Source organism: Bidens hawaiensis, unplaced genomic scaffold, assembly GCF_021521415.1.
Source record: "Bidens hawaiensis isolate Kalapana, Puna unplaced genomic scaffold, B.hawaiensis_p1.1 tig00009311_1, whole genome shotgun sequence".
NCBI lineage: Eukaryota > Viridiplantae > Streptophyta > Magnoliopsida > Asterales > Asteraceae > Bidens > Bidens hawaiensis.
In genome coordinates this window covers 183604-202500 of record NW_027491687.1, presented here as the reverse complement: position 1 = coordinate 202500, position 18897 = coordinate 183604, and the positions used below count along the sequence as shown (strand labels likewise).

Below are 18897 nucleotides of genomic sequence, written 5' to 3'. Positions count from 1 at the left end.
AACATAACATCAGAACCTAATAATAAAACATGCATACTTTTCAACAATTAGACCTAGATAAACATGAACCCTAGCAATTATTTATGGCTTGCAAATCTAGAGAAAGGTAAAAAAACAACATTTTTACCTACCCATTCTACCCTAATTATGTTTGTGTACTCTGTTATCTTTTGACAGATCATTAGATTACACAACTTTCTTGATATCTTTATGATGTTGATACTATCCTGCAATGTTACATCTAGGGTTGCACTCTCACCCATTCATAACACCCTTGAGTCGGCTTTTCATTCGCAATATCAAAGTTGTACCTGCATTCAGAGTCACCGATCAGTAACCGACCTTTGGTCAACAAAAGTCAATATTGACAAAAATGAAGATTATGATTACTTCTCGGAGAAAAGCCTTTGTTGTTCCTGTGCGTGATGGGCAAAGAACTCCTCGATCTCTTCTGTAGAAGGCATAATCCTGTGAATTGAATTAGGTGCGATCGTGCGCGTACTAGAGCCAGGGGTGATACAGTCATTTGACTCCCTTGTAAAGCTACAAGGTGTGCTTTCCCTGGTGCTCCTTTTATAATAAAGGATAATTAGCAAAAGAAAGAACATCAAGGCAACTAAAAAATGAAACATTAGGCTTGTAAACGAACTGAACGAATGCGAACTGAACCTGTTCGTGTCTGTTCGTTTAACTTTAACTGAACAAACAATCGAACATGAACTATTAAAGAAACAAGGTTTTCTTTTTCGTGTTCGTTTGTTAATAGTATAAACGTGGTCCACGAACGTAAACAAGCAAACGCAACTGAATATAGACGAACGAACATAAATAAGCTAAAACCAACTAAAATAATATGTGTACAACGATGTGTTTGGCTTAAAAAGTTATCAAAACCAGTCTATATTGTATTGGGCCAAAGAAACTTAACATATATATTAACGAATGTAAACAAACGAACTTAAACAAGCGTAAACTAACAAATATAAATGAGCGAGGCACGTGTTCGTTTATTAAATACGAACATCGCAGAACGATTCACAAACAGTTCATCGAATGCCCAGTTCGTTTATAAGCCTATGAAGCATCGTATCATTTTAAAACAAGATTCTTTCAATAGGTACAAAGAAAACTTGTAAAGTGAACATGACATAGTCCCACAAAACACAAGTTATCTAAAAAACTAGGGTCCACTAAAAAGATGCATCCATGGGAGGTATATACAGTTAACAAGATAAAAACAAGCAATATCATACAAAAAAAGATATACTTTATAAACTAATTATAGTGGAAGTGAAACTTTTTAAATGTTTTCTGCTCAATTGTTTGTGAAATGTTCACTGACATAAGGTAAAAAACAACTTTATGGACCCCATTTCATCATCTGTCATGCATGCTATTGTGTTGATTGAAATGTAAACTAGGAAATTGCAATGGTCAACATGTGATGGAAACATACTTGGTTTTGGATTTATTTTTTGCACAAACAAAATTCATAATCGTATTAAAACTAGAAACAATCTACCTATTAAAAGTTGTCTTGATATGGAAAAGATGCCAAATGATAATAAATGATACCATGTGGCCAATATTAACAATGTTGTTTCAACAATAGCAACATATCATCACCCATGTCTCATAAGTGCTGGTAAAAGAGAAAAGCAAGTGAAATATCCGACCGGAACAACTGGGCGCGTTTATGGTCAATGTTGTTTTATGACAACAAAATCAAATCACTATTGATTTATTTTGAAAGGTATAATACTCTATGTACCATGTCAACAAATTATGTAAAAGCTTTAGACCACTTAAATAACAAAAATATATCTCCATGAGACAATGGAAGAAATATTTAGCACAAAAAAGCCATAATAAACAAGCATGTAAAATAATATAAAACTTAAGAGATGCAGCATGAAGCAACCAACTTTCTAACTATAATAAACATTTCTCATGAAAGTATTAAAAAACTACATTGTGCAATTATTTATCCAATTTGTATAAACATGTAAAAAACAAAATAACAAACTTGTTTGCTATTTGTCCAACTGTGTTCAATGTTCTTACAAAGAAACATGGTTTTTTCATTTTTTTTTTTTTGCATTTTATGAGTCTGTTTACAGCAAAGTGTGACCATTTTTGAAAGGTAATAACTTCATTTAAGATAAGACCCCACAGGATGATGCAATGAAAAAGAAATGAAAATACTTTTTTACATATGAGAACAAGAAAGTCACCCTCAAAAGAGCATAATCAACCAATGTTAAAAGATATTCACACACATAAAAAAACAAGAAAATGCACTTTAACAATTTTAAAAGAAAACAAAAGAATATAACATCAAAATACGGATATTCCTCCATTTCATCAAATAATAAGAAAATAATTAACACCACAAAACTTTTCAAGCAAATTAGATTAAAATTAAAATTAGCCCCCTTTTTCCCTAAAAACACACACAATTAAAAAAAAAGAAAAAAGAAAAAACAGAGCTTTTTATTCACACAAATGTAAAATTAATCATGCATATAAAAAGAATAATAAAAAACATAACCTTTTTGCAAATTAGGTTAAAATGTAAAATTAACCCCCTTTTTCCTAAAAGAAAAGGCAAAAACACAATTAAAGGAAAACCAAAGCTTTTAATACACAATTAATCATGCAAATAAAAATAATAAAAAAACTAAACTTTTTATGCAAATTAGGTTAAAAAATTCAACTAAAAAGCCCAATTAAAGAAGAAACAGAGCATTTATACAAAAAAAAACGTTAAATTAATTATTAAAAATAAAAATAAAAATAAATAAATAAATAATACCTCTCTCTGTCATCCATATCATAGTTATTTTCCCCAAATGAAGCTTCTTCAGTACCAAAATCACCTTCCGGTTTAATTTCAAACTTCATCTTTATTACTTGACCCGGATCCAGCCGAACCCGACCCAGATGCCCGTACTGGCAATTTCAAAGAACCAGGTCTAGGGTTAGGGTTTTGTTGCTTCCGGCATGTTAACTGCGGCAACGGAGGCTTCTCCAGCTTCCGGCTTCGAAGCTGGAGGTACGACAGCTCACGGTGGTGCTCCGGCGGCGGTGTGGCTTGAAGCTTCTGTAAGGCTAGGGTTGTGGCGCGTGTGCGGACGCCGAGAGTGGGGTGTGAGACGTCCATTACGGCCACCACGTCGCCGGTTAGCTTTGTTTTCCTTATGGTGGTATTAATTTGGTGATGAGGAATTAGGGTTCATGTGAGGTGTAGGATTTTAGAGAGAGAATTGGGAATGAAGAAGGTGAGTTTAGAGAGAGAGAAAAAAGGGGGGGGGGGGGGGGGAAAGATTGGTTGTATTGAAATTAGGGTTCTGTAATGGAAGAATGGCAAATTTGGTTGTTTGTATTCGCTTCCCTCCTTTTTCTTATTCCTAAAATGCCCTTGCCTTATTTTTGGTTTGACGGTCATTTCATTTCGATTATTGACGGGCCACCGGTAGAGGTGGTCAAAAAAACCGGTCTGGGCACCGGTTTGCCTGTTTAAACCGGAAACCGGTTTTTAAGAAAACCGGTTTTTTAAAAACCGTTTGACCGGTTTACAAACCGCCGGTTTGTATATCGGTTACACGTTTTAGAGCCAAAACCGGTTAACGAACCGGTTATAAAAAAACCGGTTTTTTTTAATAACCGGTTATAAAAAAACCGGTTAACCGGTTTTTTTATAAACCGGTTTTTGACCGTTATAAAAAAACCGGTTAACCGGTTTTTTTATAACCGGTTAACCGGTTAAAAACCGGTTTTTTTCCGTTGTATAACGGCTATATAGCTGTTTTTTTTTTGACCGTTTTTTTTTTTATTTACCATTTTACCCCCACAAACATCTATATATAGTTTAGGTTGGGTATTGGTTAGATCACACTCGATTATACAACTCCAAACGCTCTAAACGTTTATTTCATACGCGATTATTTTGTTATCATGCTCAATTATACCACATTACCACTCCATACGCTCTTATTTCGTAGTCGATTATCATGGCCTCCCAAAGTGCTGCTTCATCCGTCAACATGGGTGCCTCGAACACGGGAGAAACGGTCGTTCGGGTCATCCCCACGAAACGAAACCAAGATGTTTGGCAACATTTCGACCTATGCGAAATGTCTAACGGTAGCCAAAAAGCTCGATGCAAACATTGTTTGAAGTTTTATGGCAAAGATGCAAACTCCAATTTAAAAGCGCATGTACAAAGGCCCTTTTGCAAGGCCTTGAAGGACGAATCGGGAAGTAGTTCGCAGCCGGAGATGACGAATCAAGGAACGGTGTTTACGTACGACCTTGAAGCGGTACGTCAACAGTTTTCAAACTTTGTGATTCAACAAACACTTCCTTTCAACCACTTCGACAACCCTCAATTCACGGAGATGATGCAAAAGTATGTTCAACCACGCTACCAACACGTAAGTCGTTCGACCCTTAGAAGAGATTGTCTTAAAGCATGGAAAAACGCTAAATCCGAACTAATTTCATACTTTTCAAACTTACAAACTGGTGTAAACTTAACAACGGATGTGTGGTCGGTACCTAATGGTTCGCCCGACTCATACATTTGTGTGACGGCTCATTGGGTTGAAGAAAATTAGTTAAAGAAACAGCAAACATGGAGGCAAATAATGAGTAAGAAACAGCAAGTTGTTAATGTAATCGTGTCTAAGCATTCTTTAATGTTTGTATTTTTGAGTTACGAATATGCGATAACGATTTAATGTTTGTATTTTTAATGTAAAAGCTATAAATGAAAGTTATGTGTTTTTAATCTTCCAAGCAAAGAACCCTAACAACGAAAGCAAAGAATGGAGTCAGTCCGTTTTGCCTTGTAGTTACCGGTTTGCCTTGTAGTTACCGGTTTGTTTATACTGTGAAAAAATAATGGTTATTTAAAAAAAAAAAAAAAAAACCGGTTAGACCGGTTATTAAAAAACCGGTTAATAAAAAAACCGGTTTATTAACCGGTTCTAACCGGTTTCTAAACCGGTCCTAACCGGTTAGACCGGTTAGGGTTTTCAGATACAAAAACCGGTTATTAACCGGTCCGGTTATTAACCGAACCGGTTTTTTTCCGGGCCGAAAAAAACCGGTCCGGTTAATAACCGAACCGGTTTTTTAAAAAAAACCGATTTGTGCACCTCTAGCCACCGGTCGGATAAACATTTACATTACACCTTCAGGAAAAAACTAATTATAAAGGAGAGAGACTATTGGCCTAACATGTACATTACCTCAACAACTTAGGCTGGGATCATTGGCTAAACACCGACGCCTGATAAAAGATAAAAAAAAATCAAATTGATTTTAATAATCTAAAGTATTACTTTATGATTCGTAATAAATCTATACTAACCATTTGACTAATGACAGTTTTAACTGTTACTTTTGTTGCCAGACATAATCTTAGTTACACGAGATTTACACTTGATTTAGCTTGCGTTGGTGATTTTGAGAAAGATATGGAAACGTGTGTTTATGAGCGAGAGTGGCAATCAACTGTAAATCTACAATTATCATACGAGTGAGTTTTCCTTTGGAATTTAAAATGAAAGTTAGAGTGTTATTAATTAATTTATCAGTAAGATTATTATCGTTCTATAGGTCATAGTAAAAATAATGTAATTATTTGTCGGTAATACCTCGGTGATTCAGTGAATCACAGCTACCCTAAATTAGAAAAAAGAGGCTTTTACAATCAGTATACCGATAGGCCCGGCACGACTAACTGTTGGCACTAACTTTATAAAAAAAAATCCATGTTACATATGTGTAAAACAACAATATATATATATTACAAATATATGTAATTCATCGAATAGAAGAAACCACCTGGACCATATATGTAATTTACTCGATTTAAAAGAAAATCATCTTTCTTCTTCCTCATATTGTTTGCTCAATCACCAATCCTAGACCTCCTTAACCGTCGATGGTCCCCGTCCCTCGCCCCATTGAACTTAGACTTCTTTGTCAATGACCAACCAATCGAAGCCTTAAAAGGTGTTTATTCTAAGATCGATCTGAATGTTGATCGAACCTTCCAAAATTTGCTATTCCTCTTTTAATTTGTTTAATAAAAGCAATCGAGCTACCCATGCAACAATCTCATATCCAATCCCTTAACTTGAACTAGTAACTCCAATGTCATATTCTTTTAAATGGAAAACTTTAATTTTCCCAAAGGAAGGAGAACTCATGAATCAATGTAAATCCCATATGAGAATTTAGGTTGAATATGGGGTTATTGATGATGCAAAAATGCTATATTTTAGTCGATATCTACCCATTTCTTGGAATTAAATGCATGGATCTACTAGATATATTTTTTGGATGTGGAAACAATCGTGTGCAAGTGCAAAATTGAAGAAATATTGGCATGAATACTCTTCTTTTAAAAGAAATTTTTTCTATCTAAAATCCCTCAAACATTGTCCTTGCAAGGATTTGAATATTTTTCAAGGGGGACTGCATACCACCAGACCAATAGGTTATGGATGGCATGAATATTCCCTACATGAGGTTCAATAATCCTACTGTTTTTTTAGTTTAACTGGTTTGGATGCTCAACAAATAATTATGAAATTGTTGACGTTGTTTTATTTTGTAATTCCGTGTACTCCCTTGCTATCGTCGGGTTGAAAAATAACTAGATTGAGAGGATAAGCTATATGAGTGGGAGATTACATATGAATAGTGGAGATGACGAAGAATGGAGAGATAAGATACGAAGTTAGTGTTAGACTTTGAATATGTTACAACTTACAAATTGATTTTCAAACTTGTTAATTTTTATAGATAGATCCCAAGTGTTATTTTTGGCAATCCGTGTGAACTATTTGTGTAATTTCTTTTTTAAAGTTTAATCAAACAGTATAGGGAAAAAAAAGAGCATTTTAATAAAATAATAATATTGTTCTCTAATGTAACATTTACGAATTTTGGTATGTAACATTAAAGGCCAGGAAACAAACAACCATGTTTTATCCTCTGATCATGGAAGAGATTGAAAGAAATCAACAATTGTCGGTTCACAAAAGAAAGAGACGAAAGACAACAAATCAAAATAGGATACAAATCTACAATAGCTAGTTAGCTACAATGTGATTATTTTTAATTTTTATTATTTAAATGTTTTATTTAAAACTCACCTGTCCATGTCGGTCAATTGGTAGGAGGCCCTCTCTATACGGAGATGTATGTTCGATTCTCATTTAATCCGTTCAAAGAGCATTTGGGTGAGGGACGAATCAGGGCTTTAATACTGGGTTCGAACCTGACAGAGGGCGAGGGTTTACAGAGTTCATCCGGTTCCCGCGCATCATGGGGTACGGTCTCACGGCGATCGAGAAGTCGACCTTGGATATAGCCCGAAAAGATAGGTTTAAACGTGAGATCCCCCGCTGTTCAAAAAAAATTAATGTAAAGAAGCACAAAATAATATTTTATGATTATATAAAACCAAAACAAGAAACGGTTAGGGTGGAGAGAGTGAGGCGACGGGTACCTCAAGGAAGTACTACCCTCCGTGGGAAACACCGCCGCCACCCCATAATTGTTGCCGGCGGGTATAGGCCCAAGGGTGGTATCCCCCGAGTCATTTTTTTTATTTTATTTTTCTATTTTCTCCTTTATAAATAACCTAACACATCTACACCAATATTCAACGACAATTTTTTTCATTATCCTCAAATTCAAACAATTTTTACATGGGGCAACCAAATCCTTAACAAATTACATCACGAAGATGAAGCCATGAAGAAGAAGTAATGCTAGCTAAGGCTTGAGAGTCTATGTTTCCGAAGACATGAACCCCATGGAGCAATGAACACTGGGTTTTTGGCCACAAACGTGGAACTATTTTGTTTCGGGGGATGATCAAACGATCGTACATAACACCAAGTGTATTCGAAATGGCGACATATGGTCGGACAAATTAACGTCCACGATAACGACACGCTTGAACTCATAACAAAAGTAAAAAACCGGTGGAATTGGGAATAGTATTTTTATCTATGTTTTATTGAAAAAATGTTGGTCAATTATTATGTATTTTTAAATTTATAATGTATGCATTTTATTTATTTTTGAGTTTTTAAATAATACTTTTTTAGTTATTTTAAATTAGAAAATAAAATTCTTTAGGGTAGTTTGGATACACCATTGAAAACCCTTAGGGTAGTCTAGAGTACTTGAGGGTAAAAATGATGTGGCAATGCAGGATTGGTCAGTGCTTAGGGTAATTTCACTACCCTTAGAGCATTCCCGGTAGGTCCCCTATCATTATCTCTATAATTACACTAAAAATCACTACATATTTATCTCCTGTTTAATTAAATAATACTTTTTATACCTTTGTTATTACATTTTTTTTCTCTCCCTTTGCTCACAACCAATTCAACAAATATTAAAAAAATAAAATAAACGGGGGCAAACAAGGTCTCCCCAAATTTACAAAAAATCACTACATTTCTCTCTTCACTCTATAATTTGCAGTCACAACCACTCATAACCCCACCATATAATTTGCAAAACCTTCTCACATCATTTTAGAGGAGTTGTTGAGAACGCTCTTATACCGTCTTTATTCACAACCCAATCAAGCCAACCTTTTAATAAAAAATAATTTTCTCTCTTTTCTACATAAATAACCCAACCTAAACTAACTATTTTTATTAAACAAGTATGCTTTATGATTATTTAATATATATATATATATATATATATATAAAGTTTACGAACCAATAATGCTATATCAAAACCATGATAAAAAATACGTTTTTTTAAACTCCGTTTTTTATAAAATTTATGTCGGAATATTCTAAAAATAATGAACTAAACAATACTGTTTTCTTATATTATTTTTGAAAATGTTAAATGCTATATAAAATTATTAAGCAAGTCAAATTACATATTTTATAAATTGTTAGAAAAGAAAAAGGAGGTTGCAACCAACTTAGGTTGTGAAATGACGTGAAATCCAAGAGACCCAATGCATCCTTGAATTCTCTTTAATGGGGGCGGCTTTGCACCTATGGGAGAGCTAGTTAATATGACTCCCTGTAGGGAGATACCTAGTTAAGGCTGTGAAGATAAGTTGATTTTATACCACTTCCTCCACCCTTAGACAATGTTGTAAAAGTATATTTATAAGGCCGAGTACCCTCCGAATACTTGCTATAAGGTACGTCGCCGAGGGGAGTTTATTTAATTTCGCATAGTTACAAAGAATCGATCAAAGATGGTCAACCTCAGCCAGAATCACATTTAGTTGGTGGACTTGAGCCGATTTTGACTTAAAAGATAAAACATAATTCTTACTTCTATAGTATTAAAGCACAAGTATCATTTTTTTAATTAATGATTAGTAATTCTTAGAATAATGTATTGTTTATTTCTTCTATTTATATTGATATTTACATATTTTGTTATAAATATTAGTAAAATAGTGATATTTAACATATATATAATATCTAAAAATTAATTTTCTCCATATTTACCATGTCCGAGTACTCTCCGAGTACTCCCCGAGTACTCCGAGTACACCCAACTCCCCAGTCGGCCGCCTACGGTCCGCCTAGCGACTTTTGCAACCTTGCCCTTAGACTAACTTTATTAACAACCCAATTTAACCCAATCTTTAATAAAAAAAACTAATTTATCTGTCTTGCATCTATACAATTGAACCTAATCCAGCTTTTCACTCTCATTCCCAACCCAAACTAACTATTAATACATAAATATGATTTAGGTTTTAATTTATTCTATACACTTTCTTTTATAAATAGTAAAAATGATTACTTTTTTTAAACAATATCATTATTAAAAAAACTAAATAGCTAAATTTCATTTCGAACCTAACAATTTATTTACAAGCATAATCAAAAAAAGTCTTACAAACTCATTTTAAAAAAATATACATTCATCAAAGTACTTCATTTTTAATAAAATTTAAATTGAAATGCTCATTAAAAACAAGATTGTGTTTTTAATTTTTTTTTTAAATTAAATATAGTCAATCTACATCTACATAATAATATAATAAAAGAATGGGTTTTCAATAAACCTTTCTTTTTTATAACTAACAAGGAGTCTTCAAAATGACAAATGGCAATTCCTATTATTTTTTAATTATTTTAAATTCAAAATTCAATATCTTTATTTTTATTTTAAATTAACAAGGAGTCTTCAAAGTGACATGTGACAAGTGGGGTTTCCATAAAATTCTCCTTTTATTTTTCACCAAATTTTTTCAAAGTGTCACATGACATTTTTTAATTATTTTTAATTACTTTAATTCAATTTCAAAATTAAATTTGCGATGCCTATCATATTTAACATTTTTTTCATCCCAATTCACATGTTCTAACCCTAGCAATCACTATCAACCTATTACATTGAAATTCATCAGTATTCAAGGTAACTATCAAACATTTGTTATAAGATTTACATATTCTATTGTTTCACCTTCACATATTTAATTGGGTTAACATTCTCAATCGGAATCAATCGATTCACCTACACATATTCAATCAGATTCAATCGATTAACGGGTTCAGTCAATCAATCTTCTTAATGTGATTCATTTAATCCGAATCATGTAACCTGATTCACGTAGTTGATTTATATGTAATCCATTGTCTTTCAATTGAAACCCTAATTCTATGATCATTATATAATTTTTTACTTAGAGATATATTACAAACAAAATAAAGTATGTCTTCAGTAATCAATAAGTATTATTTAAATAAAGACATATTATCTTTAAAAACACACATTAAAATATCCAAAAAGTAAGTTGATATAATACAAGATTCAATGTTTAATAAATTAACGAGTAAATGTCTTCGAATATGCAATGTTTGAATTACTTTTATTCTTAGTTGATTGTTTTCGAAGAACTTTGGATATTTTATTGTTTTTAAGGAGATGATGTGTTCTACATTTAGCAATACTACCTTGCGAATATCTCTATCTAATATTACTGATGATGTATTTCTCTAAACTCTTATTTTATTATTGATTACATAATAGTTATTTATTTATTTAGTAAAATTATCATCTTTAATTTTTTTTTATATAGGTATCATCAATGAGAATTTAGTCTCTACATAATAAACAACACAACAAAGATTGACCACAAATTATAAGTTTCATTTTTTTTAACTGGCCACGTTACTATCACTATTATATTATATTATATATTTTGTTTAAAGTTTAGCTATCTTAAAGGAAAACCAAAGGATAAGAAAAATGGTTTGTGATAACAAAAAGAAGAGCCACTCCCAATATCTTACCAGTCTGCACATCATAATGCAACTTTATATCACCCTTATCATACAGTTAATTGTAAGTAATTTTAAATGACCGGTTTGGGTTCATGTTTAGTTCACAATAATTGTAAGTAATTTTATTGAAATTTAATTGATATACATTTCCGATACATATGTTGCGATAACTGTAAACCAAAGTCAAGGAAATATTTAGAGAATTATAATTTATATGTTTACTTAAAGTAGTATAATTGTTTATATAATATGAACCCATTATCTATCTTATTATGTATATATATGTTTTTTTAATTTTGTTTTATTATATTTTGACCAATTCGTGTGTCACACGGGTTCTAACCTAGTTATTAATAAAACCAAAATGTATATGATATGAATTGTCTAGAAAAAAAAGGAAAAGAAAATGTGATATGAAACAATATATGTTTGACATATGACATGAACTTGAGTTGCAACCTAAGTTTCCATGGCAAGCAGGTTGTGATAGGTTGTGATTTTTCTTTATTTTTTTTAGTTTTATTAATTTCATATGAGAACCCACCTACGACTCGAGTCACCAATTCATGCTTGATTGAGCCGCTATTAATCAAGAATGACAAAAGTCAAATGCTTAATTAGTTTATATATCCTAGACTCATTCATTGCATTGCGTTTATGATCTGTTTTAAAGTGGTTTAATTTTTATTTTATTTTTTCTATTGTATATTGATCCTTAATTCCCATTACCAAAATCGTGTTGTGAGTCGTGTAGTTTATGTTTTTTAAAACATTTAATGATATTAAATAACATTATTTTTTAGTATATTTGACTACTGTTCTAGTGCTCTTTGGAGCAAGGAACACATACGTGGAATAGGGATTGGTCCTTGATGAGGTGGATCGGCTCTTTAACAACGGATATATATATATATATATATATATATATATATATATATATTTAGAGATGAATCTATGTAAGACTTCCTGTAATCAGGCTTTTCCACTCCAAAATGCACCAAAATGCTGAGAAACATCGCCACCCGGGGTGTTTTGGACGTTTTGGAGGGGTGGCGCTTCCCAGAAAGCGTTTGGGGGGGGACTTATTTTTTATTGGAGGGTTGGTTTATTTGTATTATTTTTAATAAATAATAATATTAATAATAGTGAAATGATGAGTAGTAAGGGTTCCATTTACTACACCTTTTTTTTTGTCAAAAATCCTTATGGTGACGTGAGACCACATGACACAAAACGCTTCCTTAGGGCTTCATCCACTACACATGGTCTAAGAGGATAGAAGAAGTGTTCAATGCAATGTTATAGTAACCGGATAACAACCGGTTCAACTATTCGACCGGTCAAACCGATCTGACCGGCCGAACAAATTTTGTCTCAGAAATGGTGGCCAAGGTTAAAAAATGTTTAAATAAAAAAAAATCCCCATAGCAACTGAACCGGTTTTTTTGGTTGGACCAGTGAACCACCTTGAATTGGCCGGTTCTTTTAAGTAGCGAGCGACCTGCATGAACCAGACTGATCAAGGGACCGAATCCCGGTCCAACAGGTCGAACTGATCCGGTCTCAAAAACATTGTTTCAATGACATTGAAAAGAGAATGTGATGACTTTCATGACCATTCGTTATGGACTGACTAGTGACGACTGGTTAAAGAGTCATGTCACTGTCACGTAGACAGTGAACTTTAATTACCTCACTCTTTCACAACCATGTTGTGATATAACTAGATATTAAAAAAATGCGATTGGTTTAAATGAGGTAGACCCCGGTTTTTTTGAGTCATCTTAGGGCGTTAAAGAGATGATGCTAGAGGGGTGAAAGTGGTTGGCACCAGAGCGTTTGATTTAGGTGTTGTGGTTTGGCTAGAGTATTGGCATCAAAAAGTGGTGAGGTGGACTGGCGCTAGACCATAATAAATGGTCAATAAGAAACCTTGGGGCATCGTGATATGGAAGGGTCTATCATCTACATGATTGTTGATCCTTCTAAACTGGGCAATGTGTTTTACTCACCACCCAAGCGAGTACCCTGGGAAGAGCTAGCACACCGTCCCAGTGTGACTAGTAATGGATTCAATTTGAGTGTGGCACTTGGAGCGAGGCGGAGATATGTGACCATTTACCTACATATTTACTAGTGTTGACTTCAAAAAAAATGCATTCTTTTACATAAAAGAGACACATTTACATTTCACAATTTTTACAACTCTCACACTTCTCATCTTCAAAATTATCCTTCTGCACCAAATAATATATTTTTTTAATGGAGCGTGCATACTAAAATTTCCGGGTCCTCAAAGCGAAAAATAAATAGACCGAAGGTTTGAAGTAGCCAATCATCAACTCTGTAGCATCCTAAATTATAGAGAATTAAACGGGCAAATTATATGAAGTATTTACAAGTCAAGAGGTGCAATTTGAAAATAAACTATTTAGTGCTAAAACCCTAAAAGTCCAACCCTTACCTCATCCATTGTCATTTGCCTTTTTTTTCATGTATTTATAAAGAGAAATGGGATCATGTATTTATAAAGAGAAATGGGATAATTATAGAGAGAAAAAGTCGGTTTCTTGTCCAAGAACATGAGTTTTCATCTTGTAAGCATTAAGGATTGCTCATACAGTGATTCTAACTCGATATATTCACCAGTGAAAGACTTGCTGGGACGAGCTCAATCACCTTAGATCTCGATTTGTAACTTCGGTTAGGGTTAAAGTTGTGCATTATTCGAAAAACACCCGTGCCAAAATACCCGACAAAACCAACCACCCACACACAAAAACCTTTGGAACTATACTAGCTTTTAACATATATAGCATCTCACAAAGTGGGTGGAGAATTGATTTCTCAGCAAACATATTCTCTGTAAGTTGTATCTTGGCTAAGAGTGTTTATGCATATAACATTACACGTATTTCCATATATAAAGCCGAGTGTGTGTGAGCATTGAGAGCACGCGACGTTTTGCATAAAAAGAAGCTCATAAATGCAAACCATAGTTTTAAATATCACTACATATACTAACATGTTTTGCTCTTTTGAATTACCGGGACTTTCTGAAATTTCTCGGGATATTTAGCTTTGGTTGACTAGAAGAATTTGTTTAACGCTTGCTTGAGGACAAACAAGGTTCACATGTGGGGAGATTTGATGTATATAAATTTATACATCTTTTCGGCACTAAAATATCTCCAAATAGGCGTAATATCAACAATTATACTAGAATAAATAACCACTAATGCTTATAATTTCTATCTCTAGGTAAATATAACCTTAAAGAATAAAACGAGCCGATATATAAAGAAAAACAGAGAAAACGGTGAAAACAGACTCAACACACCTCATGGTGAATCAAGGCATAGCCATGTCAAGAACATACAAAAAAAAGACAAAAATCAGGAAGTCACAAGATGACCATGTTAACCTCAAGACACCCCATATTAAAAATACAAAAGGAAAAGACAAAATAGAAGGTTCTAAAGCTCAACATGGCTCATGTTCAACCTAAACACGCCCATGCTGAAAGTCCAAGAGAAAAGACAAATTTGGACTTTTCTAGACTCTCCACGGTTGTGTTCAAAGGTCAACATAGCCGTGTTCTCTCCTGTTGTACCATTTGACAACGAGCATTAAATATAATAGGACAAAGTGATCAACACGGCCGTGCCCAACTTAATACGGGCAGATCAGCCTATCAATTGGATGATCATCTTCCACATTCAACACACATTCAATAACATTAAATCCACTTCAACCACTTTCTTTCTCCACCATTAATAAGGGAATTATTCCCATTCATCCACTCTTTGAAGATCAAGAAGATTAAGCTCTTGGAAGAAGTAATTAGCATCAAACATTAGTCGTCCAAATTGGTTTAATTGCTCTAATCTGATCATGCTTGCATCTATTACTTTGATGCATAACATTATGCTTACTATTGGCTAAACTTTCATAGTATTATCTTGGCTTATAATGAACCATAATTGAAGTTTAATAATATTGGTTAAACATGTGATTGGTTTATAAAAAGTAAAGATTATGCTGTAATTATCACTTGATGAGGAATGTTAAAATGCTCTTAAAATTTACACCAAGTGCCGAGCTTGACGATAAGTTGGGGAACTGCCACTCTTGTGAGGCCTTGGTTAATAAAGATATGAACCTTAAAAAAGAAACCAAGTGCCGAGCTTGATGATAAGCTGAGAAATTGCCACTCTTGTAAGGCCTTGGTTGATAAACTATAAATCTTTAAAATAGACACCAAGTACCGAGCTTGATGATAAGCCGGGGAATTGACATTCTTGTGAGGGCTTGGTTAAATAACACGAATCAAATGAAGTATTAGTAGTAATTGATCATTTTAAAATGGGAATGATTGACAATGTTGTGAAAACGGATTCTTGACATTCATCTACTAAGATCGGTTAATTACGTATCAAGTGAGTGTGCAACATAACCTATTTTAAACAACTCTTGGATGGTTATTACATAAGTTTTATAATTGTCCAAGAGTTATGCGGGTTAATACTTGGTGACTCAAGGTTGATCCTTTACAATTTAACTAATCTTAATTGGCATTTTAAGTATAATACAAAGGTTATTTTTACTAAAATATCAAATTCACTTAGTAATTTAAGGGGTTGTCTCATCTTTAAAGTACGTTATCTTATAAATACTTAATATAAACCACTTGATTACATAAAATAATGTTTTAGTGGAGGTCATGAAGTTATGCATATCTCTTTCTTTAATTATCATGAAACAATATGACTTAGATATAAGGTTTTATTCCCACTTTTAATTACCATAGCAGCTTATATCACATGCTTACCAATTAATTGTTAAACCAAGTTAAGAGGACTTTTAACCAAGATGATACACTTTTACCCTTGATCAACTCTATAAAAATATAAAAACCCAAAGTTATTGTCTTTAATTTATGCTTTTAATTTCTTTTAAATTTTACTCGTCAAACCAAAAAACTATGATGTTTACTTCCAGTTAAAATAAATACGACGATTTAGTAGTAAAAATCAAACAAGTGTGTCAATAGATGTAAGGCCCCAAGCCCAGGTGACCTACTTTACCTTGGATTTACTCATAAACATAGTTTGTTACAGCGGAAGTCTATACAAATCGCAGCGGAAATTTAAAACGTTTTATATAACAACTTTCTTCTCTATCTATTCTTCAATATGGATAGCCTCGTACGCGCCTCAAGCTTGCCACGTCATCAATATTACCTGCATGCATACTAAAAGTCAGCTACACGCTGAGTGAGTTCTAACGTTCCTTCTTTTCATAAAATTTCAATTTATAATTAAATCACATTCTTTATTCATATGCAACGTAAAACTCGTCTAAAACTAGTCCCGCACGTACTTGCTCATAATCGAGCATTCTATTTTTACTCGTAATCGAACCATATCAAATTAAAGTGATTTGCCATCCTAACTTGTTGCGCGTGCATGAGGCCCGAAGGCTCTACGCACGAACATGCAATCATTCATTCACATCAATATACATATTATTATTCTCCGCATGTAGTTGATATCTTTCTGTTCTATCCACTGACTTTTACCCGTACAAATAGTATCCATAGTTGGACCATACATTCACACAACGTATATCTATGCATTTAAAGTTATCATGCCATGCAATCGTACTACATATACTGGTGTGCGTCGGATAACCCTTTAACAATGACCCTCACAACTAGGCTTTAAATATAAAACGAAAATCCTAAACCACACACAACCGGCAAGTGTACCAGTCGCAAGTAGTACAAACCTAGGAAGTCTGAGTATCGAACACGAAGACACGTAAGGACGCTAAAGATCACTAACCCTAGACAAGACCTACCTAAGAATAATATTTAATTGATTTTTGATTTTTAATTACTTAACTGTACTAACTAGACTGACTGACAAAAGTTACAAAAAATAGAAAACTTAACGACAAACTAACTGTGTTGACTTCGGATGGAGAAAAACGTCTACCTAGGTCTGAATCAAACTGTATGCCTAAAAAGTAAATAGATTGAATGATATCAAGACATCAGATCCTAAAGATGACACGACTAAGGATCGCTCGGGCTCACTGGATTACCTCTCGGTCTCACTCAACAAGCCTAAACTACTCAAAATCGGCTAAAACAACAAAACCGAGAAACAATCGTTAACGTGTTCTAATGTTGACTCACCTCTCGGTCTCACCAACACTCGACCCTAATGGTAATGAATACTACACAACCAAGGATAAAGGAACAATTCAACTTAAACCAAATAGATCAGCTAGTCGCTCAAAACACCTAAACCGGACAAGAAACGAACTCGCTCTCGCGCAATCCTTATTCTAGCATGCAAAGGTAATGAGACGACCCTAACTTCTTATCACCTCTTGGTCTCTAAGAAGGTGCCTAACCGCTGTACTTTAACCAAAACATCACGCAACAAAACCCTATGGTTGTACCTACCGCAAACAAACCCTAAACACAAAGTCTAGAACTAAACAAACACCGATCAATCAATACAAAACTAATCAACCAATACAAAGGGTTTAAGCAATAAATTGATATAATTTCCAGCCACTAAACACAACCTATTTCAAGTTTAAATCAAACTTTACAATAACAATTAACATCTATCAATCAAACAATCCAATAAACTCATCAAAACCTAACAATTATCATCATTCTTAGGTAGAACCGACAAGATTAGCCTAACATATTATTTGGACAGCAGCAAATACTCAATAAAAACATCTTATAACTCATACCAATCATCTCAAAAATCATTCAACAATCAATCCTATTCATAAACACTTCAATCTTTCAATCAATTGCAAAACAATTCAACAAATGATCAAGAAAATAAAGTTTGATGAACAATGTTTAAAGAGGAAGGATATAGGATGATTATGGCTGCTCTTTGCTACTGTAATATATTCTTAATATTAGTAGTTAAAAGTAATTTTATTACTAATCTACGCATTTACTTTCTCTCTTAAAACATATCTTTTTCGTCTTTTATCTTCTTTCTTGAGTATGCATACAGCCCCAAAATGTTTAAGGAAAAAGAGGATAGAACTCACCTGTAGTCGGTTTCGCTCGGAGTTAATTGTAATGCCCTTCTTCAACTGAGCTCGATGAACTGTTAATAACGTACACGTATTAATCTCTATATTTGTTTGTTATTTATTTTCTTAAGTTAACGGGGTTAACTTTTAAGTTAACTAAACCCAACACGTAACCTCCTTAACCGTTTATGTTAGTTTAAGGTACGTGCTCTTATTTTATTCATGAACCAACCTTATTAGTTTACATTCTTATCGATGTTTGTTGCTAACATATATATAGATATATTTGTTCTTATATTTATTTTATTATATTAGCTTACACTCCTTAACTTTATTTCGGGTTCCCATACTCATATCGGTTGTCATTATACATATATTTTATACGTTATCCCTCATTAATGAATTCTGTTAGAACTGAGCCCCGGTGCGGAAGCGTGAATAATGGTCGTTATTAACGGTGGAGCTCAGATCTGAGCTTGGATCGAATCGTATTCGCTCTTGAAAGGGGGTT

At 33.5% G+C, this 18897-nt stretch overlaps 1 pseudogene across 1 annotated transcript in view; it reads right to left on the bottom strand.

Annotated features, from left to right (window-relative positions):
• Nucleotides 1–3208, bottom strand: part of LOC143531946 (cyclin-dependent kinase inhibitor 3 pseudogene) — a 3290-nt pseudogene extending 82 nt beyond the window's left edge. The window contains exons 1-3 of the transcript XR_013135096.1: nt 2816–3208; nt 391–570; nt 1–311 (exon numbers count right to left, since the gene is read on the bottom strand). The exon at nt 1–311 is cut by the window's left edge and continues 82 nt beyond it. The product of XR_013135096.1 is annotated as a cyclin-dependent kinase inhibitor 3 pseudogene (transcript). The remainder of the gene's footprint in view (nt 312–390; nt 571–2815) is intronic.
• Between the last annotated feature and the right edge of the window lie 15689 nt (nt 3209–18897).